The sequence below is a fragment of the Acinonyx jubatus genome, chromosome D2 (assembly GCF_027475565.1).
Source record: "Acinonyx jubatus isolate Ajub_Pintada_27869175 chromosome D2, VMU_Ajub_asm_v1.0, whole genome shotgun sequence".
Classification (NCBI taxonomy): Eukaryota; Metazoa; Chordata; class Mammalia; order Carnivora; family Felidae; genus Acinonyx; species Acinonyx jubatus.
This window is the reverse complement of record NC_069393.1, coordinates 51582406-51610145: the sequence shown is the minus strand read 5'-3', so window position 1 is coordinate 51610145 and position 27740 is coordinate 51582406. Positions and strand designations below refer to the sequence as shown.

The window sequence follows — 27740 nt, the reverse complement described above, 5'->3', positions numbered from 1 at the left end:
TGAAGAAGTCATCAATATATGTTTGTTGGAATAATCAATTAATTAATGTAAGAAAAAAGAATCTGTGTGTTTTGACGAGTTGTGAGTTATTTTTCTTCCACTCATTCTTTGTCTTCATATCTCCCATTACCTATTATCACTTCTCTGGATTGCTCACCACTCAGAAATTTTGATGTTGTAAACCGTCTGCTTCACAAAATGTTTTGGAGTATAGTTGGTCTATAAGTCCTGACACAATCTGGCTCCTTACAGGGACACCTATTGTGGAGTAAAAACTGAGCTAATGACTAATGTGAATTCCTTCACTTCAAACACCATATGATAAAAAGAAAAGTTTCCATTTATACCAGGTTTTACAGGGTTATGGTTCAATAGGTGATCTGTATGCTTCCTTTTTGCTTCTAAACACATGTGTTCCTTTGTTTCTCAGGAAGTAATCATCATGTAGCCATGGAAATCAATGAGTGCAAAGGAAATGTTGCAGGGGAATAACGAAGCCAACTAACTCAACTCCACAAAAGTTGGTCACATCCTAAAATGATTAAAATACAACCATCCAAAAGTTCTTAGAGGAAGTGTTAATTGGTGCTTGGTATTTTGACAATAACTGGTTCAGTAATAAGAGCATGTCAAAAAGTCTAAAGCATTTATAAAATATTATCGAGATGAGTGAACAAATATTTATTGAGTGACTCCTATGAACTAGGCCCTTTCACATGAATGCCCTCGTCTTATTATCTCAACAGCCCTATGGAATAGCTATTTTTGGTATTATTTCCATTCTACAGATTAAAAAAAGCAAAAACCAAAAATCTTAGACTCAGAGGTTAAATGACTTGCCCAAAGACTAGTAAGTGAGAGCACTAGCAGGAACATGCTCTTCCCACCAATCAGAATTCATCTGAGGGATGAATGATGCCCAGCTCCCAAGCTCTCAATCTCAAGAGGGAGAGTCTCAAACAGAACAAACCGCCCCCCGATGAACTTTCCACACTCATAAGATTCAACTGTGTCTTTCTTTGCTTAACCAGGCACTTGTAAGTCATCAACATCACATCCATAAAACTCTAACACAACCATCTTATTGTTCTTTTTTGCACAAATTTTGTAATGTTAAAATTTTCATAAAAGTCCCAAGTTTGTGTTATACAGAAGTCTGTTTTGTAATAATGCTTCAGTGAAAACTGACAGTGGTAACAGTGTTTTAATTTTTATTTACAGTCTTAAAGTAATGGAGTTTATTTCAGGGAAAATCTATAGACTCAGTCTCGTTTATTTATAAGACATACCTTATCTTTGTTACAAATTATATTAATTTAAGTCCTATGACTGTTTGGCATAAGTTTATCACGTTACCCTCTTGTTTGACAAATTGTATATAGTTCAACATGAAAAAAGGTCTTTTAGAAGTGCCAGGTGTATAAATTCAACTGCAAAACTTTGGTCACATCATTACTGACAGTGTTAGAAATGAATATGTCAAACAAAACTTTGAGATTTGCTTTATCATAACCAACCAATCATTGTCATTTATTCTATTTTTTAAATTTTTTTATTTTAGAAAGACAGAGCATGCATGCGGGGGAATAGGGGTAGACAGAGAGAGAGAGAATCTCAAGCAGCCCCACACTCAGCATGGAGCCTGATGCAGGGCTTGATCCCACGACTTTGAGACCATGACCTGAGCCAAACTCAAGAGTCATACACTCAACTGACTGAACCATCCAGGCACCCCAACTACTATCATTTATTGAGGACCAGTTTTGTGCTTAGCACTATGCTAGGTTCTGTGAAAGAGCCAGAAGAAATACGTGAAAATGTAATTGGTAGGAATTACGTTAAGCATCAGGTCCCAGAGAACAGACTAGAATGCCCTTTGTTCTCTCATGTAAAAGAGTCCAAATATGGACTAGGACAGTCTGGGGCAACTCCACAACACCATCGACACTCAGACTGCATCTATGCTTCAGCCTTCTGTCTTTAGCATGTGGCTTCCACACTTAAGGTCATCCAGGATGAAAACACTGCTGAAACTCTAGCTACCAAGTCCTCAATTCAGGCAGCAGGAAGGAAGGTGGGGAAATGTCAAAAAGATTGGAACCATACTGTCTTGATGATTACAGCTTTGTAGTACAGGTTAAAGTCCAAGACTGTGACACCTCCAGCTTTGGTTTTCTTTTTCAACATTACATTGGCTATTCAGGGTCTTTTCTGGTTCCCTATAAATTTTAGGACTGCTTGTTCTCAGCTCTGTGAATGTTGGTGTTATTTTGATAGGGATTGCATTGAATGTATAAATTGCTTTGGGTAGTATCAACATTTTAACAATATTTGTTCTTCCAATCCATGAGCATGGAATGTTTTTCCATTTTTCTGTCTTCTTCAATTTCTTTCATAAGCTTTCTATAGTTTTCAGCGTACAGATCTTTTACCTCTTTTGTTAGATTTATTCCTAGGTATTTATGGTTTTTGGTGCAATTGTAAATAGGATCGATTCCTTGATATCTCTTTCTGTTACTTCATTATTAGTGTATAGAAATGCAACTGCTTTCTGTACATTGATTTTATATCCTGTAACTTTGCTGAATTCATGTATCAGCTCTAGCAGTTTTTTGGTGGAGTCTTTCAGGTTTTCCACATAGAGTAGCATTTCATCTGCAAAAAGTGAAAGCTTGACTTCTTCTTTGCCCATTTTGATGCTTTTTATTTCATTTTGTTGTCTGATTGCTGCTAAAAGGCAACCGATGGAATGGGAGAAGATATTTGCAAATGACATATCTGATAAAGGGTTAGTATCAAAAAGCTATAGGGACTCCTGGGTGGCTCAGTTGGTTAAGCGTCTGACTTTGACTCAGGTCATGATCTCATGGTTCATGGGTTTGAGCCCCGTGTCAGGCTCTGGGCTGATGGCTCAGAGCCTGCAGACCACTTCAGGCTTTTGTGTCTCCCTCTCTCCCTGCCCCTCCCCCACTTGTGCTCTGTCTCTCTGTCTCTCTCTCTCAAAAATAAATAAACATTAAAAAAAATTTATTTAATCTAAAAAGAGCTTACCAAACTCAACACCCAAAAAGACAAATAATCCAGTGAAGAAATGGGCAGAAGACATGAATAGATACTTTTCCAAAGAAGACATCCAGATGGCTAACAGACACATGAAAAGATGCTCAACATCACTCATCATCAGGGAAATAAATATCAAAACCACAATGAGATACCACCTCACACCTGTCAGAATGGCTAACATTAACAACTCAGGAAACAACAGATGTTGGCAAGGATGTGGAGAAAGGGGAACCCTTTTGCACTGTTGGTGGGAATGCAAACTGGTGCAGCTGCTCTGGAAAACAGTATGGAGGTTCCTCAAAAAATTAAAAATAGAACTACCCTTTGACCCACCAATTGCACTACTGGGAATTTATCCAAAGTATTAAAAAATGCTGATTCAAAGGGACACATGCACCCCAGTGTTTACAGCAGCGCTATCAACAATAGCCAAGTTATGGAGAGAGCCCAAATGTCCATCAACTGATGAATGGACTAAGAAGATGTGGTTGAAAATCAACCACTGCATTGCTGCACGTGCCTTAGAAGGGCGGTTTCAGTGGAGAGTGGGACTAAGAGAGGAGAAAGGAAGAAGAATTGGAAACAGCAAGCAGATACAATATTTTTAGGAATTCTGCTATAAAAGGAAAGAGAAGAACAGAGGGAGAGAGAAACTGGAAGGGGAAGGGGAATTGAGAGAGTTTGTTTTTATGATGAGAGAATACTTACACAGTACTGGGAAAGGGAGGGGAAAATTGATGCAGAGGAGGGTGGAAGATTGCCTGTAGCACGGTCCTTGACTGGGTAGGCAAAGGGGGTGGAATCTGGTGTATACATGGAGTGGTTAGCCTTTGTAAAGAGTATATGGACAGTGGGGAGCCTGGGTGGCTCAGTCAGTTAAGCGTCTGACTCTTCATTTCAGCTCAGGTCACGATCTCATGGTTCACAAGATAGAGCCCCACATCAGGCTCTGCATTGATGGCACAAAGCCTGCTTGGGATTCTCTCTCTGGGTCCCTCCCCTACTCACACACTCTGTTTCTCTCTCAAAATAAATAAATAAACTTAAAAGAAAAACCAAGAGTATACGGACAGTTCACCCAGTAGAGCAGGAGGGAAGACAGAGTCTATGAGCCCAGATACTGATAGATGGGTAGTTGTGGTTAAGGGAGCTTATGATGGAGTTTTCTTCTGATGGCTTCCATATTCTCAGTATATAGGAAGCAAGATCATCATGACAGTGAGGATGGGGAACGTGTGGTTGAAGTATTGAAAAGAGAAGAAAACGGCGTAAAATCATCCCCTGCCAGTAGAGTAAATGAATGAAAAGCCTAGGGAAAGATAGTTTGGTTGCTGGGCAGCTGGAAGAGTCCACTAGAGATGAATGATCCGCAATTCAAAATGAGACCAGTCAGCTTGATGGTGCGTTTTTCTCCAGCTTCATTCAACTGTGTGGAAAGGAGTAGGGAAAAGGTGAATTTAATAAGGGTTGTAGTTTAGCTAAGTAAGCTTAACCAAGTGGGAGAGGGACAAGGAAATCGAGAGTATGTTCAAGGAAGTGATGAAAAATTTGACCACAGATTTAAGCTGAGTAAGGAGGGAAGTGAGGACCTGAAAAGAGTAAGCGGCAGTGAAAACACAGTTGGATTAATAGATCTTAGGTTCCAAAGGGGTTGAAGGATTGTTGAAATTCACAGAGTGTTTCAATGTCCACAAATATAAGCCTTAATGATGTCCAAAAATGCTAGAACTCAGGGGCTTGCCAGTGTGAGCTCCCACATAAACTCACCCCAAAATAAATAAATCAGGCTTCCTTAGCAAAATAAGTCAGAGAAAGAGAAATGCCCTAGGATTTCACTCCTATGTGGAATTTAGAAAACAAAACAAATGAACGAAGGAAAAAAAAGAGATACACACACAAACCAAGAAACAGACTCTTAACTCTAGAGAACACACTGATGGCTACCAAAGGAGAGGTGTGTGGGGGAGATAGGTGAAATAGGTGACGAGGATTAAAGAATACATTTATCATGATGGCCACTGAGTAATAATATATGGAGTGACTGAACACCATACTGTACACCTGAAACTAATATAACACTGTATGTTAGCTCTACTAGAATTACAATTTTAAAACTTAATGGAAGTATTTTTTAAATAAAATAAATAAATCAGTCTTCTCCCCTCTCAGTGACGGAGAGAGTGACCTCATAATGTGGCATGATTAAATCCTGTTGCTGGATTCCAGATTTTCACACACTTCCTGCCATTTCCTGCAAATGGCAAAGTAGAGATTCCAGTGGGCTCTCTGACATGGCAGAATGCCAAGTCAACCAAAGAATCTCTCATTTCTGTAGCCTAAAGAGAACTGAACATCAGATCTCAGGCAGTCTATTGTGTTAATCAGATTTCAAAGCAAGGTCACATCTGTTTTAAGCTCTCCCACAGGAGCTAGGTTACTCTTTCTTGAGCCCACTCTTGCCTCGGGTGTGGAATGGAGCGATAGACCAGAGCCTCCCTGGCCAAGCTCTTTAGAAGGAACAATGAAGAGCCTAATGCCTTGGACACGGACAAGAAGAGAAAAGAAGCCCCAAATCAAACATCTCAGGAAAGCCATTCTTTCTGAGTGGAGCGCCAGGGCTCACTCTCCTACAGCCAGTATCAAGCGAATGCTCTCCCAAGCTCTTCAATATGACTAACATCACAAAATATCTTAGAATCAAAAGGGCATATACACAAGTCATGCTGAAATTCTTTCTCTTTGTCTCTACCACTGAAAACTCAAAGTATCTTCTAGTGTCTAAAATTAGTGACTCCATAGTCAGGCACTTTCAATTTCCCTTATATAAAGTCTCTTGTCAGGATTTTAGGACTTTAAACCTTTGTCTTCATTGAGTAACACAGGCTTGGAAGAGAGGAAATGGTCAATTAATAGCCTCCTTTCCTCCCACCCCTTTCAGCTTTTTTATTTTTAATCTCCCAGCAATAAATATAACACCAATTCTGAGTAAATGTGAGTTTATTTGGTTATTAACAAACAAAGCCAGCAAGTAATGTGTTCTGCTTTCCTGAAATTAAAAAAAAAAAGATGTAAAAAGTTTTAAAAAGTTTAAAATAAGCAACAAACACTACTCCTCTTTCACTTTTTAGTCAAGTTGTACATACCTACAATACCTGTCACCCTTCACAAACCCCAGATCCTATAAAAGGTTGAACTTAGATTATAAGGTAAAGATTTGCCATCAGAGAATGGAACTGAAATCAGAATGTCCCGCTTCTGTGAGTTTAAGAAAAAGCCTTAATGGTTCTTTTTAGTGTGGGGTTTTGGGTTGAGTAGTATTTAAAGCACTAAACTGTCTCTCCAGTATTTGAAGGGATTAGGTTTAGAGTTCATTGTGTTGACTGTCTTTTGAAAGATTAGATAGTTTAGTTAGGCTCCTACTGACCATGTAAATGTCTCAGTGTTTATTGACTGTCTGCAGTCATTATCAAAGACTCTGAACACAATCGACACCTTGTAAACAGAAATCCCATTATTTTTGTGGTACTGATAAGATTTACTGAGGATTTGATTTTTTCATGATTGACTAGCCAGTTAAAAATATTAATACAGTACAGGAGAGCATGATAAATGAGTATGAATTCAGTCAACAAACCTGCCCTTTGGTTTGGAAACTACAATCTCATTTTGCTTGTAGATTGTAGAAATAATGATCTGTACAGTACAGTGCTCTGTTTAAAAACACTTCTTGGGGCACCTGGGTGGTTCAGTCAGTTGAGTGTGCAACTTCAGCTCAGGTCATGGTCTCATGGTTTGTGAGTTCGAGCCCCGCATTGGGCTCACAACGCTCTCAGCACAGAGTCCACTTCGGATCCTCGGTCTCCCTCTCTCTACCCCTCCCCTGATTGCGCTCTCCCAAAAATAAAATATTTTTTTAAATAATAAAAATAAAAACACTTCTTAAATGCATTTGGATGTGTTATATGCATTTCTACTAACCCTTCAATGATTCACAAAGAGATTTAGGGCTTTTTTTTAAGAAATATGTCTTAAGTTTTTCAGCACACGGAAAAATTCTATGGATAGTGTACTAATTTAGTTCAGGAATATTATAAGGGCTTGTTTGTTGAGGGATCTAGGTCTGCATTTAAAAATGTTTTAATCAAAACAAAATTTGGAAAGGCAAGCATAGACGTGCTGCATTTGACCACAGGTAAAAACCCATGGGATCAATGTTATTTTGATTCTGAATTTGGTGATCACTGCCAGGGAGTTGCCATGCAAACTTCCTTCCCCACCTCCAGGAAGGTTTGTGAAAGATGTGAAAGATGCGTAAAGAAGTGTGCCTTCCCTGGGGACCTACACAGCAAGGCTTCAAGAAAAGATGACTTTTGGCAGCAGCTTCACGAAAGCGAGGAGGAGCCTTGCTGCAGGAAGCACTGGAAGAGATCTAATGTTGAACAGAAAAAGAAAGGCAGAACTGGGATTAGACAGTTTTGCCTGAGAGATGTAGAAAGGGTGCCCCCCACAGATTGCCTCAGAATCAAACATAAACTACTTCAGATAAAACACCGTAACTTTACAATTAAGTCCCAACACAGCCTACCAGCCTCATCAGCTCCAGGCCTTTGATCCCAGCCTTCAGGCCTCTGGCCTCTGTTTTTGCTGCACCCTGCTTCCTCAGCACCTGATTTGACATGCCACCTGCTTCCTCACCTCTCCTCTCTAGCGCCCAAATGTCAGCTCTTCTGTGATGCCTTCACAAACTCCCTCAGGCAAATACCTCACTTGCTTCACCGTCTGCACAGATTGCTATCATCTCTGTGTGCCCAGCTTCCCCACATCTGTAAGCTCCTACAGGGCAGACAAATCTTATTAAAGCCCCTCAGGGTCTAGCACATAATATGTGCTCAATAAATGTATAGGGCAGGAAGAAAGAAGACACATACCCCTGCCTTTGCTCACTTACCCGCCTTTTTCCCTTCCACAATGAAACCTGCCCATCAGTGAAAAACCAACTGTGTTTTGAAGACATCCCTGACCAATGATCTCCCACCTCGGTCTAAACTCCCATAGCACCTGAGTGAGAATTACACAATTGACACTTAACGGACTTGTGTCCTCACCCTACTTGTGTTTTTGTATCTATGTGCTATTTCCCCAACCACAATCAAAGAGCTGTTGGGGGGGGGGGGGGGCGGAGTCTTTAACGTCCTCACATCACCCACAATGCCTAGCAGTGCTCAGTGGAGGGTCATTACCTACCAAGTGTTTGTTGATGAAGGAGGAGAGAGGAAAGGTCTGAAAGGTAGCCAGGAAGGTGATTTTAACAGGCTCCGTGAAGGAGGGCACATTCAGGACAGCCCAGGCCCAGACAGAGGACAAGCAATGAGGAGCAGCAAGCAGACTGCCCCTAAATAATCAACCCTCAAAAGGAGACAAAGTAAGTCTGCCAGGTGTTTAACAGGGGAGGAAGAAAAAGGCCTGCACTTAAAGCTAATGACAAGCCAGAGTGTTGCAAATAGGAGCAAATGTCCACAGTCAGCTGCTGGAGTCAAACCAGGCAAAGAGAAAGTCCAAGAAGTGAGGACTTACTGAGCATTAATTATGTGCTAAGCATCTGATATACATTCTTTTCTAAAACATCTTTATTGAGGGGTGCCTGGGTGGCTCAGTCGGTTAAGCGTCCAACTTCGGCTCAGGTCATGATCTCGCGGTCCGTGAGTTTGAGCCCCGCATCGGGCTCTGTGCTGACCGCTCAGAGCCTGGAGCCTGTTTCAGATTCTGTGTCTCCCTCTCCCTCTGACCCTCCCCCGTTCATGCTCTGTCTCTCTCTGTCTCAAGAATAAATAAATGTTAAAAAAAATTAATTAAAAAAATAATAAAACATCTTTATTGAGAGGGGCACCTGGGTAGCTTATTAGGTTGAGCGTCCAACTCTTGATCTTGGCTCAGGTCATGATCTCACAGTTCATGAGATCGAGCCCCATGTCAGGCTCTGCAATGACAGCTTGGAACCTGCTTGGGATTCTCTCTCTGCTCCTCCCTCTCTCTGCCCCTTCCTAGCTCACTCTGTAAATAAATAAATACGTCATAAATAAATAAATATTTTTAAAACATCTTTATTGAGATATAATTTACATACCATACAATTCAGCTATTTAGCCAAATTCAGTGCAATCCACTGGGTTTTAGTGTATTCAGAGAGTTGTGCAACCAAAAGCCCAATCAATTTTAGAATATTCTCATCACTCCAAAAGAACCCTGCACCCACTAGCAGTCACTCCCCATTTCCCTCATAGCATCCTTCCCCACTCTCCCCGCCACCCAATCCCTACCTCCAACTCTAGGCAACCTCTACTCTGCTTTCTGTTTCTACAGATTTGCCTATTTTGGACATTTCATATAAATGTAATCATACAACATGTGGTATTTTATGCCTGACTTCTTTCACTTAGCATAGATTTTAAGGTTCATCCATGTTGTAGAGTGTATCAGAACTTTATTGTTTCTTATCGCTAAATTGTATTCCATTGTGTGGATATATGACATTTTATTTATCCATTCAGCAGTTCGATAGATATTTCAAATGATTCTTGACATGCATTCCTTCATTTTTTCTCCCCAATACTTCTGGGAGGCAGGTATTTGTGTTCTCATTTCACAGATGAGTGAACTGAGCCTCAGAAAGGTTAACTACCCTGCCCCTTCATGTAAATAACGGCATTGAGACTGAACCAAGTCTGCCTGAGTCCAGAGCCTCTAAGTTCAATCACCACCTGTTATTTGGCAAACACTGTCAATGGGGGAATATAGATCATGCCAAGTTCCAAGCACTCACAGACATCACTGATGTTCCCCACTGAGCTATAAATTTTAAAATGTGATAGTTGTGTGACACAGCAGAAAGATCATGAGCTTTGCAGCTAGACAGTCTTGAATTTGAATCCCACATACTAGCTTTGTGATTTGGGGTAGACTGTTTAACTTCTCTGAGCCTGTTTATTCACCTATGAAAATGCAGTTAATTCGTACCTTGCAGGATTAAATGAGCTCATAAATATAAAGTACTTGACATATAATAGGTAATCAAAATATTCTCTTTTTGCAGTGATAATAAAATCAAGTAAAATACACACACACACACACACACACACACACACACACACACACACTTCCCTCAGTGAGAGGAATCTCAGGATGCTGGTTTGGGATATGCAGTAGTAAGAAATCCAGTCAGAAGTCTCCAATGGTAGGCAGACACAGATAAGAGGCAGGAGCTCAGGTGAGGGGTCAGGGCTAGAGATATAGACTTGGGGGTTATCAGCATGGCACTCAGGGTTGAAGCTGTGACCACTATCTGGGTTGAACCGGGCAGAAAGTAAAGAAATGAGTCCAATGCCTGAGCCTTGGGATGTCCACAGTTAATTCCAGGAGAAAGAATAACAAACAGTAAGGGTTATAGAATTTGGAGGTATGTAGTTATACCAGTATGGCATTTAATTTTGAAAGCCAAAGAAAAAATATATATTCAAGAAAGGGATAAGAGGTAGGGGAGAACGTTGACAAGTTTATGTTGTAGAGACGTTTGCAATAATGAGAACTGAAGGCAGACCACTGCATTTTGTAGTCAGGCAGTCAGTGTGACTTAGATCCTGAGCACCCATCCATCCATCCATCCATCCGTTCCTTGTTCATTCAGCATTCACTGAACACCTGTGGTGCACCAGGCACTGAACTATGCCTCTGAGAAACACATGGATAAAGAAAGCACAATCCTTTGCTGAACTGCACATGGCATAAAACAGAAGGGAAGTTCAGTGTTCTGAGACCCCTTCTGTACATGAGTTGGGCCCAGCAGGAGAAACTAGCTTCATGGGACAATTATGATAGAAAGAGAATTTGCAAATCAGGAGGGAACTGAAGGGCATATCAAAGGCAGGCTGAATGAAGAGGGGCTTTTAAATTTAATTTTAATAGGGGGATTAAAGAGGCGGGAAAAGCGAAGGCTGACACATCTGGGTTCACATATTTGACACAAATGTCATCTGGAGGCTTCTTCTCTCCTTGGTTCACAGTTGGAATGTGGCTACGTGAGTCTATCAATTTTTGAAACTTGGGGTGAATTTTTTTAAGGTTGACACTGCATTTTGAGTGCATATATGGATCATTTCTTTCTTTCTTTTTTAAGTTATTCTATTTATTTTGAGAGAGGGAGAGTGGAGGAGGGAGAGAGAGAGAGACAGAATCCCAAGCAGGCTGTCAGCACAGAGCCCAACATGGGGTTCAAACCCACAAACCATGAAATCATGACCTGAGCGGAGATCAAGAGTTGGATGCTTAACCAACTGAGCCACCCAGGTGCCCCTATATTGATCATTTCGTTCCAAGAATCTTCAAGGATACAGAATTTTTTCTCCCAAAAGCTTGAGTAAAATGAATCCTTCAAAACAGCATACTATGTCCATCCTTTAATTCATGTAGGTCAAGTTTTAGCCACTACAGAAGCTAGAGATTCCTCCCCTTCCCCCATTCCCCAAACTTTAGTCAAGGTAGCCCCCCAGCGGAGAGACAAGTCAAGGAATGGGGGTCAGGATGCCATGGCATCAAGTCTGTGGCATACTTCCTATTTCTCATTAAAACACATAGATAAAGAACAGTGAAGAAAAATCAGTTCAGAAGTTACAGGTAGAAAACCAAAAATAGGCATTTAATAGAAATGGAAACGCTGAAGTTAAATAAAACCAGAAGCCCAACAAAGGCAAAACATTGTGACACATTTAATACTAAAGGATAAAACAAGTTGAAAGAGCTAAGTAAAAAAAAAAAAAAAAGTTAGAGAACTAAGCTTGAAAAAGCTGAATGAACAAAAACCACAAAAATAAAAAAGACTAAATATTGACAAGCTGAAGTTACAACGAAACTTTTAAAACTGGATGATGCAAAAATGTTAGTAACATTACGATAAATAAAAAGCAAGACGATAGGAGTAGATTTTAATTTTTTTTTTTTTTTTAGTTTATTTATTTTGAGACAGTGCGAGTGATGGAGGGGCGGAGAGAGAGGGAGAGAGAGAATTTCAAGCAGGTTCCACACCATCAGTGCAGAGCCCGACGGGGGGTTCGAACCGTGAGATCATGACCTGAGCTGAAACCAAGAGTCAAACGCTTAACTGACTAAGCCACGCAGGCACCTCAGGAGTAGATTTTTAAAAGTCTAATCAGGGGCGCCTGGGTGGCGCAGTCGGTTAAGCATCCGACTTCAGCCAGGTCACGATCTCGCGGTCCGGGAGTTCGAGCCCCGTGTCGGGCTCTGGGCTGATGGCTCAGAGCCTGGAGCCTGTTTCCGATTCCGTGTCTCCCTCTCTCTCTGCCCCTCCCCCGTTCATGCTCTGTCTCTCTCTGTCCTAAAAATAAATAAACGTTGAAAAAAAAAATTTAAAAAAAAAGTCTAATCAAAATAGTCGAGGAATAAAAAAGAAAATAATAAAATGATAAGGTAAGAGAATAAAAATTATTCAAATACTAAAATCAGATCAAATGTAAAAGAATACAATTATATGGGGCACCTGGGTGGCTCAGTGGGTTGAGCGTCCAACTTTGGCTCAGGTCATGATCTCACGGTTTGAGTTCGAGCCCCATGTCGGGCTCTGTGCTGACAGTTCGGGGCCTGGAGCCTGCTTCGGATTCTGTGTATCCCCCTCTCTGTGCCCCTCCCCTGCTCATGCGCTGTCTTTCTCTGTCTCTCAATAATAAATAAACGTTAAAAATTTTTTAAAAAGAATACAATTATATCAAATACTAAAATGCATAAAATTAGTGAAAATCAAGTTAAGAGAAATCAGGATTTAAAAAAACACATTAACAAAAATATGTGAATATTTTTAAAGCTAAGGTGTTAAAAATAAATCTCTGATAAGAATTAAACACCATCTACAGGGAAAAATTGACAGGTAGTATCTGTTCAAAACATGATCCTCTGGGTTGAATGAAGCCACACCTACCCTGGTTCCTGATGGAGGGCGAGGACAGAGCCCAGGGAATAACAGCAGAGCAAGATTTCTCTCCTGCATCTTGATGGGGACACAGTACCAAGCCCTGGGTTCCAGGGCAGCTGGGAGAGGCCAGGCCTCCCCAGGATTCTGCTCCACCCTGCAAAAGTTCTTGAAAGTGATAACATCAGAAGACAACTGGTCACAGGGTGAAGGGCTCACAGGGTGTCAGCAAGATGTCCCTCTCTCGCATATAAAAGGAAGTATCAGTTAGGCTAGGGTTAGCTGCAAGTAATACAGATCCAGAAAAAAAGAGAGTTCCACAACCTGGAATTGCATTTGTTTCTCGTGTATCCATCCAAAGGTAAGCCCAGGCTCAGATGATAATTCTGCTCCCCGAAGTTCTCAGGGTCTTGGGCTCCTTCCAGCTTTCTGCTCACCATTCATAGGACCCTACACTCAGGCCTTGTCCAGCCAGTGGAGGTCCAACCCCTCTCTCCAGAAGGAAGGAAATAAGAAAGGGCAAAGGGAATATGCCAGTCAGCCCTTTTTTTTTCTCTTTTAATTTTATTTATTCCTGAGAGAGACAGAGAGACAGAGCATGAGCGGGGGAAAGGCAGAGTGATAAAGGTACACAGAATCTGAAGTAGGCTCCAGGCTCTGAGCTGTCAGCACAGAGTCCAACATGGAGCTTGAACTAATGAGCCGAGAGATCATGACCAGAGCCCAGGTCGGATACTTGACCGACTGAGCCACCCAGGCACCCCAGCTCCTTTTATTTAAAGTTTATTTATTCATTTTGAGAGAGAGAGAGAGGGATAGAGAGTGAGCAGGGGAGGCACAGAGAGAGAGGGAGAAAGAGAATCCCAAGCAGCTCCACGCTGTTAGCATGGAGCCCAACGTGAGGCTCAAACCCACAAACCGTGAGATCATGACCTAAGCCGAAACCAAGAGTCAGATGCTTAACCAACTCAGCCACCCATGCATCCCATTAAGGAAGGTTTCCAGAACTGCCCCCACAGCAGTTGTAAGTAACTAAGTAACACTTAGCGGCAAGAGATGCTGGAAGATGTAGTTGCACCTACACAGCTGCACATTTTGTTATGACGGAAAGTGAGAATGGATCCTGAGGGTCATTAAAAGTCTCTGTCCTGGTTGGCTGTAACATCAGCACCCTTCTCCCTTCCTCTCCTGAAGAAGGTGCATTTATTTCAGGTGAGAGACAATTTTAAGCATCTTTGATAACCCATATCTTGCTAGAGGAAAGAAGACTCCAGTAAAACTACATGAACAAACACTGGCATAAATATGAATGTTTCCACACACTGTGAGAAGGGTCATGATTTGATCACAAGATGCCAACACCTTACCCTGCTCTAATGTGTCAGGAATCTGAAAATGAAAGTTATTATCCGGTGGTGAAGACCCAAGTTTGCCTCTTGATACAAAGGAAGTCATTAGATTTCTGGTTTGGTTTCTGCCTTCTATTTACTTCCCTCAATGTCCTGCCCTGAATAAGTTACCCACCCGGATAAGCAGCCTTTCTCCCCATTTCCCTCTTTGGGATACACTGTTGGACCCAAAGAAATTTAGAGGAATACAGAAGAATGTACAGGTCTCCCATTATACTTCCAGCACTGTATTAGTGACTAAGGAGTATCACAAAAGGAAAAGCCTTCAGGCCCTGTGACAAGCAGATGCATTTACAGGGCCTCAGTTTTACTTCCGTGTAATAAAGGAATTGAACTGCATTGGGGGTTCTATGGTCTGTATAAGGATATACTAAGTAGCTGATCAAAAACGCCAGATCTCACATAGATGAGTAAATTTTAATGTAACAGTATGAAAACTCTGGTGATGTGATATCAGATTCCACACTGTAATTACCCTTTAAGAAACTGTTACTTGTCCCATTTTAGTGAAATATCAAAAAAAATCACAATTATCTGAGAATGCTATTAAAATATCCTTATTTTTTCCAACTACATACCTGTACGAGACTCCCCAGACTTCAACCAAAACAACGTATCACAACAGATTCAATCAATGCAAAAGCAGAAAAGAGAATCCACCTGTCCTTAATTAAAGCCTGGATAATAAGGAGATTTGCAAAAATATAAAGATGATACCACTCTTCTCACTAAATTATTTGTTGTTTTGGAAAATATAATTATTGTTCATGAGATGTGTATGTTAACGTGTGATGTTTTTATTGTTATCTCAAAAGAGATTAATAAATAAATATTTCAACTTTAAAGACGAAAAAAATGATAAAATCCAAGAATCCAAGCCTTCCAACCTTCCCCTCACACCACCACTGCCAGCACCATGAAGGCTTCTGGTTCAGCAGGAAGGAGGCTTGGACTAAGAATGTCCATTCTTTTTCCTTCTTCTTCTTTTTAAACTTTAGTTCACATACAGTGCAATATTGGTTTCAGAAGTAGAATTCAGTGATTCATCACTTATATACAACACCCAGGGCTCATCGTCACAAGTGCCCTCCTTAACACCCATCACACATCCAGCCCATCCCTCACCCACCTCCATCCGTCAACCCATAGTTTGTTCTCTATCATTAAGAGTCTCTTGTGGTTTGTTTCCCTCTCTTCTCTTCCCACCCCCCACAATATATTCATCCATTTTGTTTCTTAAATTCCACACGTGAATGAAATCACATGGTATTTTTCTTTCTCTGATTGACTTATTTCACTCAGCATAATGTATTCTAGCCCCATCCACATCATTGCAAATGGCAAGATTTCATCATCTTTGATGGCTGAGTAATATTCCATTACACACACGCACACACACCCCACATCTACTTTATCCATTCATCAGTCCGTGGACATTTGGGCCCTCTCCATGGTTTGGTTATTGGTGATAATGTTGCTATAAACATTGGGGTGCATGTACCCCTTCAAACCTCTATTTTTGTATCCTTTGGATAGATATCTAATAGTGCAATTGATGGATCATAGTTCTATTTTTAGTTTCTTGAGGAGCTTCCACACTGTTATCCAGAGGGGCTGCACCAGTATGCATTCCCAACAGTACAAGAGGGTTCCCCTTTCTCTGCATCCTCACCAACACCTCTTGTTACTTGTGTTGTTAATTTTAGCCATAATGACAGGTGTGAGGTGGTATCTCATTGTGGTTTTGATTTGTACTTCCCTGATGATGAGTGATATTAAGCATCTTTTTATGTGTCTGTTTGCCATCTGTACGTCTTCTTCGGAAAAGTTTCTATTCATGTCTTCTGCCCATTTCTTAACTGGGTTATTTGTTTTTTGGGTGCTGAGTTTGATAAGTTCTTTATAGATTTTGGATACTAACCCTTTATCAGATGTGTCACTGGCAAATATCTTCTCCCATTCCGTAGACTGCCTTTTAGTTTTGTTGGTTGTCTCCTTCACAAGAATATCCATTCTTGACAATTCCCCCAAGTGGTTCTGATGCAGATGGTACTCAGACTACGTTTTGGATGGGAGGTCTCTGTAGCCCTCCCACCCCTAATTATAAATAGTAAAGAAAGGAAGAGAAATATATTATTTGAAGGACAATGGAGAGATTTACAAATGGTATTTTTGTTTCCTCTGAGTAGATTTCAGGGCCAATCATGTGATCTCCCCTCACTTTGAGTTAATGCTTCAAAGTGTCATGGCTTCCTCACCTGTCCTTAAACCTGCCTATCCGGCCAGTGTGCATTTAGCTATGTTTGAACTGAATGTTTCCTTTGGTAAAGCTTTCCTCCATTATAGTCATTTCTCAAAGGATTTATAACCTTCAAGGTAAAGGTCCCTGAAACAGGACTCGAAGGATGATCTCCACCATAGACTCATTAAGACCACTTCAGGTACATTAATGTCCTCGGTCCCCAGATTTATTGCAACACAGTAAAAACTCTTTTTAGAAAGCACACTCTTAGTTCCATTTATCCAGCAAGCCTTTCCAGAAAGAGATTAGAAGTAAAATGATTTGAGATAGAATCAAAGAATTCCATCTTTTTAATTAGTGTGTTAAACACAGGAACACCTAATACAAATATTTGACTATGTGGTCCAGCATTGGCTCTGAGGTCACCAGGGTAAATTTATAGGAAACTCTGAAGGCCCTCACAATAATTTTCTTTGGTTATGACTTCTTGAATTGCTCTTCATTGCCAATAGCACTGCATTTGGACATAAATAAAATTTGCTGAATTAGGGCACTGCTCTGGTTAAAATGTTTAATCTTCACTTTAAATGAGTGGTGGTCATTGAGGCCCTTCTGTTTTGTGGAAGAGGGTACCTTTACACAAGGTAAGTTCTTTTTACACAGCCTAATGACTCACTAATTTAAAATCCTTTTTGGGTAGATGCCAGGCTTGTCTGGTCAACATGGGGACGGAGAGGAAGCAGAAATCTGTTTCAAAAGTATTTTATGTTAGTACAATGCTACGATGCATAGTTTATTATTGAACATATTATGTAAATGGTTTTATTATGTGCTTCCATGGGGGAAAAGTTGCTAATCACATGCTTAAACAGCATCTGCTTTGCACAAAAACCTGTCTCACAAAAGAGATTTAGTATTTCATCACTGATGCTTTGTATCATGGGCTCTGGACTGTCTGTGTCTAATGTGCCAAATTTGTTCCTTGTCTGAAGTAAGAGGCAGCTGTGCTATGGAGAGAGAAGAGGCAAAGAACCTTGCACAGCCAGGACAACGTGAGGACAAAGAGAGAGAGGAAAAAGCCCTAGGGACAGGGCATGGGGTGGAAGAGTGTGTGTTCTATTTCAGAGCACCTTTAAATGGACTTTTACCTTTCTATTAAGTTTTTACTCAGGGCTGTCTTTAAATTCTGTGTTAGGTAGAACCCTGAAATGTCTCCCTGTTACAGCACACTCTTCCAATATCACCCCAAAACTGCCCACCCCCTACACAGCACCTAAAAGTTTCTTTGCCTCTCCAGGGCCCAACCTAGTGCCCAGCACTTGGTAGACATTCACTAAAGGTTTGTTGAATGAATGGATAGTTGGATGGAGAGAATAGAGAACCACCAATTTAACACATCTTTTAAAGTACAGATCTCTTCATGAAGGTTAGAGGTCTGTTGGTTGTTGTCATGAATGTGGATGGGTTGAATTAATTTCATTCCTTGGGAGAAGTTGAAGTGACAAAAAATTTGGAGTATGAGACACTAGCAGAGAGGAGAGGAGAAGGCAGGTCCTGTTCGGGACATCAGTGAGCAGCCAGAAGCAGAAGCAACATGAGGGCTTTGAGCCCCTGGAGGATGGTGGTGAGGGTGTAAAGAATCCCAGTGAATTTTCCAAACTAGGATCACATCATTTCTGGTTGGACATGGTATCTCTCCTGAGCTTTAACAAAATTATTTTCTTTCTATTCATCCTCCACCCCAGTTTCAAGCCCCTGAGAAGCCAAGGTATCCTCTAGCAAAGAAATGCTTGCAATTACTTATTTTGAGCATCTCAAAGGGGAAATGGCATAGCTCCAAGAGAGGGCTCGGGAAAGTTAGAGAGGCATCAGCAGTGGCTCTCAGCCATACAGTTTGAACAATTTATTTAATTTCCCAATCTCTGACAGACCTGCCATCCTCCTCTCAGAAAATGATGCTATTTTCATCACCAGAAACAAGCCATTACGGGGGTGCCTGGGTGGCTCAGTCAGTTATGCGTCTGACTTCGGCTCAGGTAATGGTCTCATGTTTCATGAGTTCAAGCCCCGCATCCAGCTCTCTGCTGTCAGCATGGAGCCCACTTTGGATCCTCTTTCTTCTTCTCTCTCTCTGCCCCTTCCCCACCTGCTCGCTCGCTCGCTCGCTCTCTCTCACACACAAAAATAAACTAAAAAAAAAAAAAAAAAAAGCCATTACATTTATGTTAGAAAGAGCCTGTCCAGGGGTGCCTGGGTGGCTCAGTCAGTTAAGCATTCAACTTCAGCTCAGGTCATGATCTCACAGTTCGTGAGTTCAAGCCCCATGTTGGGCTCTCTGCTGTCAGCGCAGAGCCAGGATTCTCTGTCTCCCTCTCTCTCTGCCCCTCCCCCACCCCTCTCAAAACTAAACAAACACTAAAAAAAGAAAGAAAGAGCTTGTCCATTGATGAGGAAATAGTTATATTATAGACGACTATGCAACAGTTTAAAAGAATGAGGTTGATAAAAATCTACCAACAACAAGAGATCTCAAAGCCAAATTCTTAAATGAGAAAAGCAAATTGGGAAAAGTATGCTATTTCACCAATTTCTAAAAAACACACGTGTCAACAATATATTTCTGGATGTATGCATATATGTAAAATCATACAACTAGATCTAGAAGCACCACACTGGTAACACACTGCTCCTAGAGACAGGATTAGGACCAAAGGAAAACTGATCACAAGTAACTTCCATTTTATCTGTATCAGTGCTGGAAACAAACAAGCAAAATCAAATTATGGCCTTTTCCTCTGGAAAATAAAAGAGGAAAGAGGTTCCTGGATGGCTCAGTCAGTTAAGCGCCTGACTTTGGCTCAGGTCATGATCTCACCGCTCGTGAGTTTGAGCCCCACATCGGTCTCTGTGCTGATAGCTCAGAGCCTGGAGCCTGCTTTGGATTCTATACTCCTCTCTTGCTCTGCCTCTCATCTGCTCGTTCTCTCTCTCTCTCTCTCTCTCAAGAATAAATAAAAAAAAATAGAGAGAGATATTCACGAATCACTCATTCACATTCTGGTGGGCCTCTGATACTCTTGACTTACTGAGTCATCTCCAAAGGCTAGAAAGGGCCTACTCCATGTTTCTGTTGTCCATTACAGTTGCTACACAAGGCTAATGAGCACTTGAAATGTGGCTAGTCCAAGCTGAAATAGGTTGTCCCAAAATATACACCAGAATTCAAAGATTCAGTAAAAGCAAAACAAAACAAAAAATAGTAAAATACCTCATTAATAATATTGTGTATATTTATTACTGGTTGAAATTATACATTAATAAAATATATTACTTAAATTAATTTTATTCATTTATTTTACTTGTTTTTCATTTATTTTACCTTTTTATTTTATTTATTTATTTTTTCAACGTTTATTTATTTTTGGGACAGAGAGAGACAGAGCATGAACGGGGGAGGGGCAGAGAGAGAGGGAGACACAGAATCGGAAACAGGCTCCAGGCTCTGAGCCATCAGCCCAGAGCCTGACGCGGGGCTCGAACTCACGGACCGCGAGATCGTGACCTGGCTGAAGTCGGACGCTTAACCGACTGCGCCACCCAGGCGCCCCTATTTTACCTTTTTAAATGTGACTACTGGAAGATTTTAAATTACATCATGTAGCTTATGTTACATTCCTGTTGGACAGTGCTAGTCTAGGTGATGAAAATTTTAAACATGGCAATTACCTGAATAATCCTATGAAATTTATACAGTAAACATTTTTTTCTATCAAAGAAAATTTAAATGTGTGCTTCATCAGCTTTGGATCCATTTTGGCTGGCTTACATTCAACACATGCACTGAGTAGGTATCTCCAAAACTTCATACCGAGCTTCAGCTAAAGCTCATTACCTTGTAGGATTATAATGAAGATCCCAAGAGATGGCCTATTTAAGGTGCTTAGTCTGGAATTGTCTAAATGTGAAGTCATCTTTGGGCTGGAGGCTGAAACGAAATTATCCTTTTACTTCTCCCAGTCATTCAATAACCCTTCTAGGCCCAATAAATGTAAGTGCTCTCATCCTTCCTCAATTCAGTACTAAAAAGACACCCATTCAGTTCTCGATTGCTCCACACAGATTTTTTTAAATAATTTTTTTTTCAAATTCACCCCACCTAATTTATTACCTATTTCCCTTTTTTCTCCCCTTTGGGTTGCTTCAACCTTTTTCATCATATTCTTCTAAAATTAACACCTCATTCTCAAACCTCTTCATTTTCTCAGCAACCTCCTCCAGGTGACCACCTCTGCCCTCTCGTTGTTATTTGCTGCAAACACAGACCTCCTAGAAAACCATTTATTCAGACTTAGTGATTTGGACATAGCTGTTTATTCGAATCAGCCATTTCCTTATTGTTCTAATTTCACTTTCAAATTCTATTTCCTTGGTTATTTGCTTCTCAGATTACAAATCACTTTTTTCCAGAAAGGAGGGAAAAATTTAATACATATGGTAGCACTGAAGTATTTTCTCCAGTCCTTTCTTATAAAAGTAGTTGAGCTTAAACTGTATGTTTAAGAACTGTTCAATTCCCTGAAGGCAAATTAAGCTTCAATTAAAAAAAAATAATAAGAGGGGCGCCTGGGTGGCTCAGTCGGTTGAGCGTCCAACTTCGGCTCACGTCATGATCTCACGGTCCGTGGGTTCAAGCCCCGCGTCGGGCTCTGTGCTGACAGCTCAGAGCCTGGAGCCTGCTTCGGATTCTGTGTCTCCTTCTCTCTCTTCCCCTCCCCTGTTCATGCTCTGTGTCTCTCTGTCTCAAAAATAAAAAACATTAAAAAAAAAAAAAGAGTAATTGAGCCAGACGTGTTTTTCTCTTAAGAAAACAAAAGTTTCAAAAAAAAAAAAAAAGAAAACAAAAGTTTCTCCCTAGTCCTCCGTTGACATTCCTAACAAGGAACCTTAACGGACACAAGGAATAACAATAGCCAACATTTATAGAGTCTGTTGTAAACCCAGCACAGTTCCATGAACTTGACATTTAATTTTTTTTTTTCTTAACAGCAATTCCCCAGCCTGCTCAAGAGGAAACTGCTGGGTAAAAGTAGTAGTTCATTACCTTGTCTTTTTTTGTTTTGTTTTGTTTTTTTCTGTTATGCACCAGGGAAAACCCTGGTCATAGGTTTCCCAATCCCTGGTTTTGAATATTCACACCCAAAGTCACTAATCTTTCTTGTTAACACCTTGTAGTTTGGCCCTTGATTAATTCAACCAGTGATTAGCACTTCTACAATAAGTGTTAATCTCTCTTTTAAAATACCTCAAAGCTTGGCCCTTTATTGAGGCTTTCTGCCCCAATCACAGTACACAGGAGAGGGTTTCCCTATTGTGAGTGGTATCTACAAGGCATTTCCCATGCACACCACCAGCTTGGGAAAGGCCTGCTTCAAAGTCCTTTGCACAATTAAAGCATGGACTCATAGGCTCAGGTTTGCACCCACCACATGCAGTAGACTCCAAATGTGTACAGCCATTAATTGTTAAAAGCAGGAGGCCAGCTACTTCGACACCAAAAGGGCATAAACCTCCAGAGGGCAACGTCGGCAGTTTAGCCTGGGAGGAGGGGACTCACTGCTGGGCAGTGCTTTCTGGTTCCCAGCCGCCCAGACGCGAAGCTGGTCAAGCATGAGAAACAGAGCCTTCTTAGAAGCAGCCAGCATAGCCGTAAGTGCCTCAGCTGGCAGGTGTGAAGGCCTCAGCTCTCCAAGAGCAGTTTTCTCCCTGACAATGTATGTATGTGAACTAACGCATAATTTCGGGGAGGTACCCTAGTCCTTTCCATTTCACAAGTGAGGATATGGGTTTACTTTAGAGGCATTTGTCTAGGCTCACACTCTTGAAGTAGCAAGCCCTGAGAAGGCACCCCACGTGAAGAAAGACAAACATAACAAGCTAACTTTTCCTTTTCCATTTAAAAGAGAACGGCTTTGATCTTGGGTTCATGGTAGGTGGTCAGCTTTCATTGGAGGCTATAGTTTCAACACTTTAAAAAGTTTCATATAAAGGCAAACTTCCCCACATGCCCTCCACTACTTGTAGCTGGGGGAAGGGGGCACTCAACATAAAAGACTATTCTAAGAGAACACGCCAACTAATTTAAATATTTTTCTTTTATAGCACAGCAGTGATGCCACAACCCCACCTTTAGGATGCATTTACCCATTAGCCCATTCTTTCCAGTCGTCAACTCTTTGACACAGGCATAGCGAATATCCTCATTCCATTTTACAGATAAAGTGGAAGCCCAAAGGGGAAGCCCAAAGTCACCTAAATATATGATCACACAGCCATGATACTGAGTGGAGGTAAGATTTATATTTAGGTCCCTCTAGCTTGTGTGGCCAAGAGCATAAGCATGCTCTATTGGGCTCTTTCTCAATCAGAAGGATCAGAACTTGGCATAAGCTATTTATCAGCAGCAGAGCAAGGGCTGGAAAAAAAATCAGTAAACATCACAGTTGAGTCACAGTAGAGTCAACAGTAGAGTCAAAAGGCTTAGGGAGCAACAAGCCTGGCATGGTGGTAGCAGTCCATTATGCAAAGACCCAAGAAACTAGGGTAGAGAGAAGTGGGAATTCCAAAAGAGGAGTCAAGGGCAACTGTGGGTAAAGGCATGCTTTCATTACACTTTACCCTCACTCTCTCCTAGACCAGACAGACCTGGACCAATACATGGTTCTTGAGTTTTAAAGTAAGAGCTCAGTGAGGGGAGAGGGGTGGCTTATTAAAACACAGGTTCTGGGGGCACCTGGGTGGCTCAGTCAGTTAAGCATGTGACTCTTGATTGTGGCTCAAGTTGTGACCTCATGGTTTGTGAGATCCAGCTCCATGTAAGGCTCTGAGCTCTGAGCCGATGGCGCAGAGTCTGCTTGCGATTCCCTTTCCCTCTCTCTCTGCCTCCCCTCCCCCACCCCACTCATGCTCTCGCACGCTCGCTCTCTAAAATAAATAATTTAAAAAAAACACACAGATTCCTTGTTTCACCTATTCCTATGAATCAAAATCTATGAAAGTGAGCATGTGCATTTAAACAAGCTTCCTAGGGATTCTGGCCACACTTGGAGAAGCATAGGCCAGATTGCAGGGGAAAGTCTGCAGATGTGTGTGGCTTCCTGCAGCCAAGACAGCTCAGCTTGGTTCTGCATTGAATGAGAGCAGATAAGCAGGGGAAAGCTTTTGCATGAGCTGAAACAGGAAAGGACAATTACTATAAGAAGTGTGCCAATCCAATGAGAAAATGTTCCAACTTTTCCAACAGTGGTCCAGCATTGCAAAGGTGTAGGCGTATGAGATTAGACGGAAGAGCTGGCTACCTGGACATCTATTACCAAACCAAGTCTAATGCCAGAAATGAAAGAGAAGATATCACTACAGATCCCATGGGCATTAAAAGGATAATAAAAGAATATTATAAACAACTCTATGCCCACACATTTGATAACCTAGATGAAATGCACCAATTCCTTGAAAAACACAACCTGCCAAAACTCACACAAGAAAAAGTAGTCAATCGTGGGGCGCCTGGGTGGCTCAGTCGGTTAAGCATCCAACTTCGGCTCGGGTCATGATCTCACGGTTTGTGAGTTCGAGCCCCACGTCGGGCTCTGTGCTGACAGCTCAGAGCCTGGAGCCTGCTTCAGATTCTGTGTCTCCCCTTTTCTGCTCCTCCCCCACTTGTGCTCTGTCTCTCTCTGTCTCTCAAAAATGAATAAATGTAGAAAAAAAAATTTTTTAAATAGCCAATCTGAATAGGTCGATATCTATTTTAAAAAGTGAATCAATACTTAATAATCTTCCAAAACAGAAAGTGCCAGGCCCAGATGGGCCCACTGGTGAATTCAAAGAAGAAATTATACCAATTCTCTATCCTCTTTCTAAGGATATCCTCCTTCAGAGGACAGAAGCAGAGGAAATCTTCTGAACTTGTGCTATGAGACCAGCACTACCCTAATATCAAAACCAGATAAAGATACTGCAAGAAAAGAAAACTGCAGGCCAATATCTCTTATGAACACAGATGCAGAACTCCTTAAGAAAATATTAGCAAATTGAATCCAACAACAATGTGTAAAAGGAATTATACACCATACCAAGTGGGACTTGTCCCAGGTATGCAAGACTGGTTCACAATTCAAAAATCAATTACTATAATCTATCATATCAACAGGCTAAAGAGGAAAAATCATATCATCATATCAAAAGATGCAGAAAAAGCATCTGCCAAAATTCAACAAACACCAATTCATGATAATAAAAAAAAATCTCTCAGTAAACTAAGAGGAGGATAACTTCCTCAACTTGATAAAGAATATCCACAAAAAAAACCTACAACTAACATCACATTTACTGGTAAGAAACTTAAAGCTCTCCCACTAATCAGGAACAAAGCAAAAATATCCCTTTTCACCATTTGTTTTTAACATCATACTGGAGGTTCTAGATAATGCAGTAAGACAAGAAAAGGAAATAGAAGATATACTGACTGGGAAAGAAGAAACAAAACTGTCTTTGTTCAAAGATGACATGATCATCTACGTAGAAAATCTGAAAGGAATGACAAAAAAATCTCCCATAATTAATAAATGATTATAGCAAGACTGTAGGATTCAAGTTCAATATACAAAATCAATCACAATATACAAAATCAATCACTTTCTTATATACTATCAATGAACAAGTGGGACTTGAAATTTAAAAAAAAAAACATAATATCATTTATATTAGCATCCCCCCAAAATGAAATACTTAGGTATAAATCTAACAAAATATGTACAAGATCTATATGAGGAAAACTACAAAACTCTGATGACAGAAATCAAAGAACTAAATGAATGGAGAGATATTCCATGTTCATTCATAGATAGGAAGACTCAATATCATTAAGATGGCAGTTCTTCTCAACTTGATTTGTAAATTTAAGTCATTCCTCATCAAAATCCCAGCAGGTTATTTTGTGGATTTTGGCATACTGAGTTTAAACTTTATATGTAAAAGCAAAAGACCCAGAATAGCCAACACAATACTGAAGGAGAAGAACAAAGCTGAAGAACTGATAATACCCAACCTCAAGAATTACTGTAAAGCTGCAGTAATCAAGACAGTGTACTATTGGCAAAAGAATAGACAAATAGATCAGTGGAGCAGAACATAGAGTCCAGAAATAGACCCACACAAATATAGTGAACTGATCTTTGACAAAGGAGCCAAGACAAATGGAGCAAAATAGTCCTTTCAACAAATGGTGCTAGAACAAGTGGATATCCACACACAAAATAATGAATCTAGACACAGACATTGCACACTTTGAATTTAACTCAAAATGCATCCTAGACCCAAATGTAAAACACAAAACTGTAGGGGCGCCTGGGTGGTGCAGTCGGTTAAGCGTCCGACTTCAGCCAGGTCACGATCTCGCGGTCCGTGAGTTCGAGCCCCGCGTCAGGCTCTGGGCTGATGGCTCGGAGCCTGGAGCCTGTTTCCGATTCTGTGTCTCCCTCTCTCTCTGCCCCTCCCCCGTTCATGCTCTGTCTCTCTGTCCCAAAAATAAATAAAAAACGTTGAAAAAAAAATTAAAAAAAAAAACAAACACAAAACTGTAAAACTCTTAGAAAATAAGATAGGAGAAAACCTAGATGGCTTTGGGTATGGTGATGACTTTTTAGTTACAAGTCTAAAGGTATGTATACGCTGGACTTCATTAAAATTAAAAAGTTCTGCTCTGTGAAAAGACAGTATCAAGAGAATGAGAAAACAAGCCATAAACTGGGAGAAAATATTTGCAAAAGACATATGTGATAAAGAACTGTTATCTAAAATAAAACCCAACAATAAAAAATGAACAGCCTTACACGTGGTGAGCACAGCATAATGTATAGAGAGGTTAAATCAGCGTGTTTTACACCTGAAACTAACGTAATATTGTGTGCCAGCTATACCTAAATTTAAAAAAATTTTTTTGAATGAATAACCTGATTAATAAATGGGCAAAATATCTGAACACATCACTAAAGAACATGTACAGATGGCAAAGAAGCATATGAAAAGATGCCCAACATCAAAGGTCATTAGAGAATTGCAAATTAAAACAACAATGAGATCCCGCTACACACCTACTTGAATGGTCAGAATCCCAAACACCGACACCACAAATGCTGGCAAGGCTGTGGAGCAACAGGAACTTTCATTCATTGCTGATGGAAACGCAAAATGATACAGACACTTTAGAAGACAGTTTGGCAGTTTCTTGCAACACTAAACATGTTCCTACTGTATGATCCAGCCATTGTGTTCCTTGACATTTACCCAAATGAGTTGAAAACATATGTCCACACAAAAACTTGCATACTAATGCTTATAGCAGCTTTATTCATAACTGCCAAAACAGGGAAACAACTGAGACTTTCTTCACTAAATGAATGGATAAACTGTGGTACATGCAGACAATGAAATAGTATCCAGCACTAAAAAGCAATGAGCAACCGAAGAGGGTACACCTGTGTGGGGGCAAGGGGTTTATGGGAGATCTCTGTAACTTCCACTCAATTTTGCTGTGAACCTATACTGCTCAGGTCATGACCTCATGGTTTGTGAGTTCAAGCCCTTTCTCAGGCTTGGCACTGACACTGTGGACCCTGCTTGGGATTCTCTCTCTCTCTCCCTCTCTTTCTGTCCCTCCCCTGCTCACACTCTCTCTCTCAAATTAAATAAACTTTATTTTTAAAATTAAAATTTTAAAAATTAAATTAAAAAATAATAAAATTATTATTATTATAAAATTATAATAAATAAAATGTCATAATTATTACACAGCACTTGGTCTTCCAAAATGCTTTCAAATTTATAATGAAGATTTAAAAATATTGGGGCATCTGAGTGGCTGAGTTGGTTAAGCATTTGACCCTTGATTTTGGCTCAGGTCATGATCTCGCAGTTGTGAGATGGGGCTCTGCATCAGGCCCTACACTGACAGCACGGAGCTTGGGATACTCTCTCTCTGCCCCTCCTCTACTCA

General features: G+C 40.7%; 1 protein-coding gene and 1 long non-coding RNA gene across 3 annotated transcripts in view; both read right to left on the bottom strand.

The window, feature by feature from the left end:
* Nucleotides 1–27740, bottom strand: part of EXOC6 (exocyst complex component 6) — a 316918-nt gene that overhangs the window by 235340 nt on the left and 53838 nt on the right. The window lies entirely within an intron of this gene.
* Nucleotides 1412–26079, bottom strand: LOC128312614 (uncharacterized). Of its 2 annotated transcripts, XR_008292113.1 has the most exons (3): nucleotides 20304–26079; nucleotides 13046–20066; nucleotides 1412–8876 (listed from the first exon to the last, which is right to left on the bottom strand). It is a non-coding gene; the product is annotated as an uncharacterized LOC128312614 (long non-coding RNA). The 2 variants fall into 2 exon arrangements; XR_008292112.1 differs by lacking the exon at nucleotides 1412–8876 and having other exon boundaries at nucleotides 12487–20066.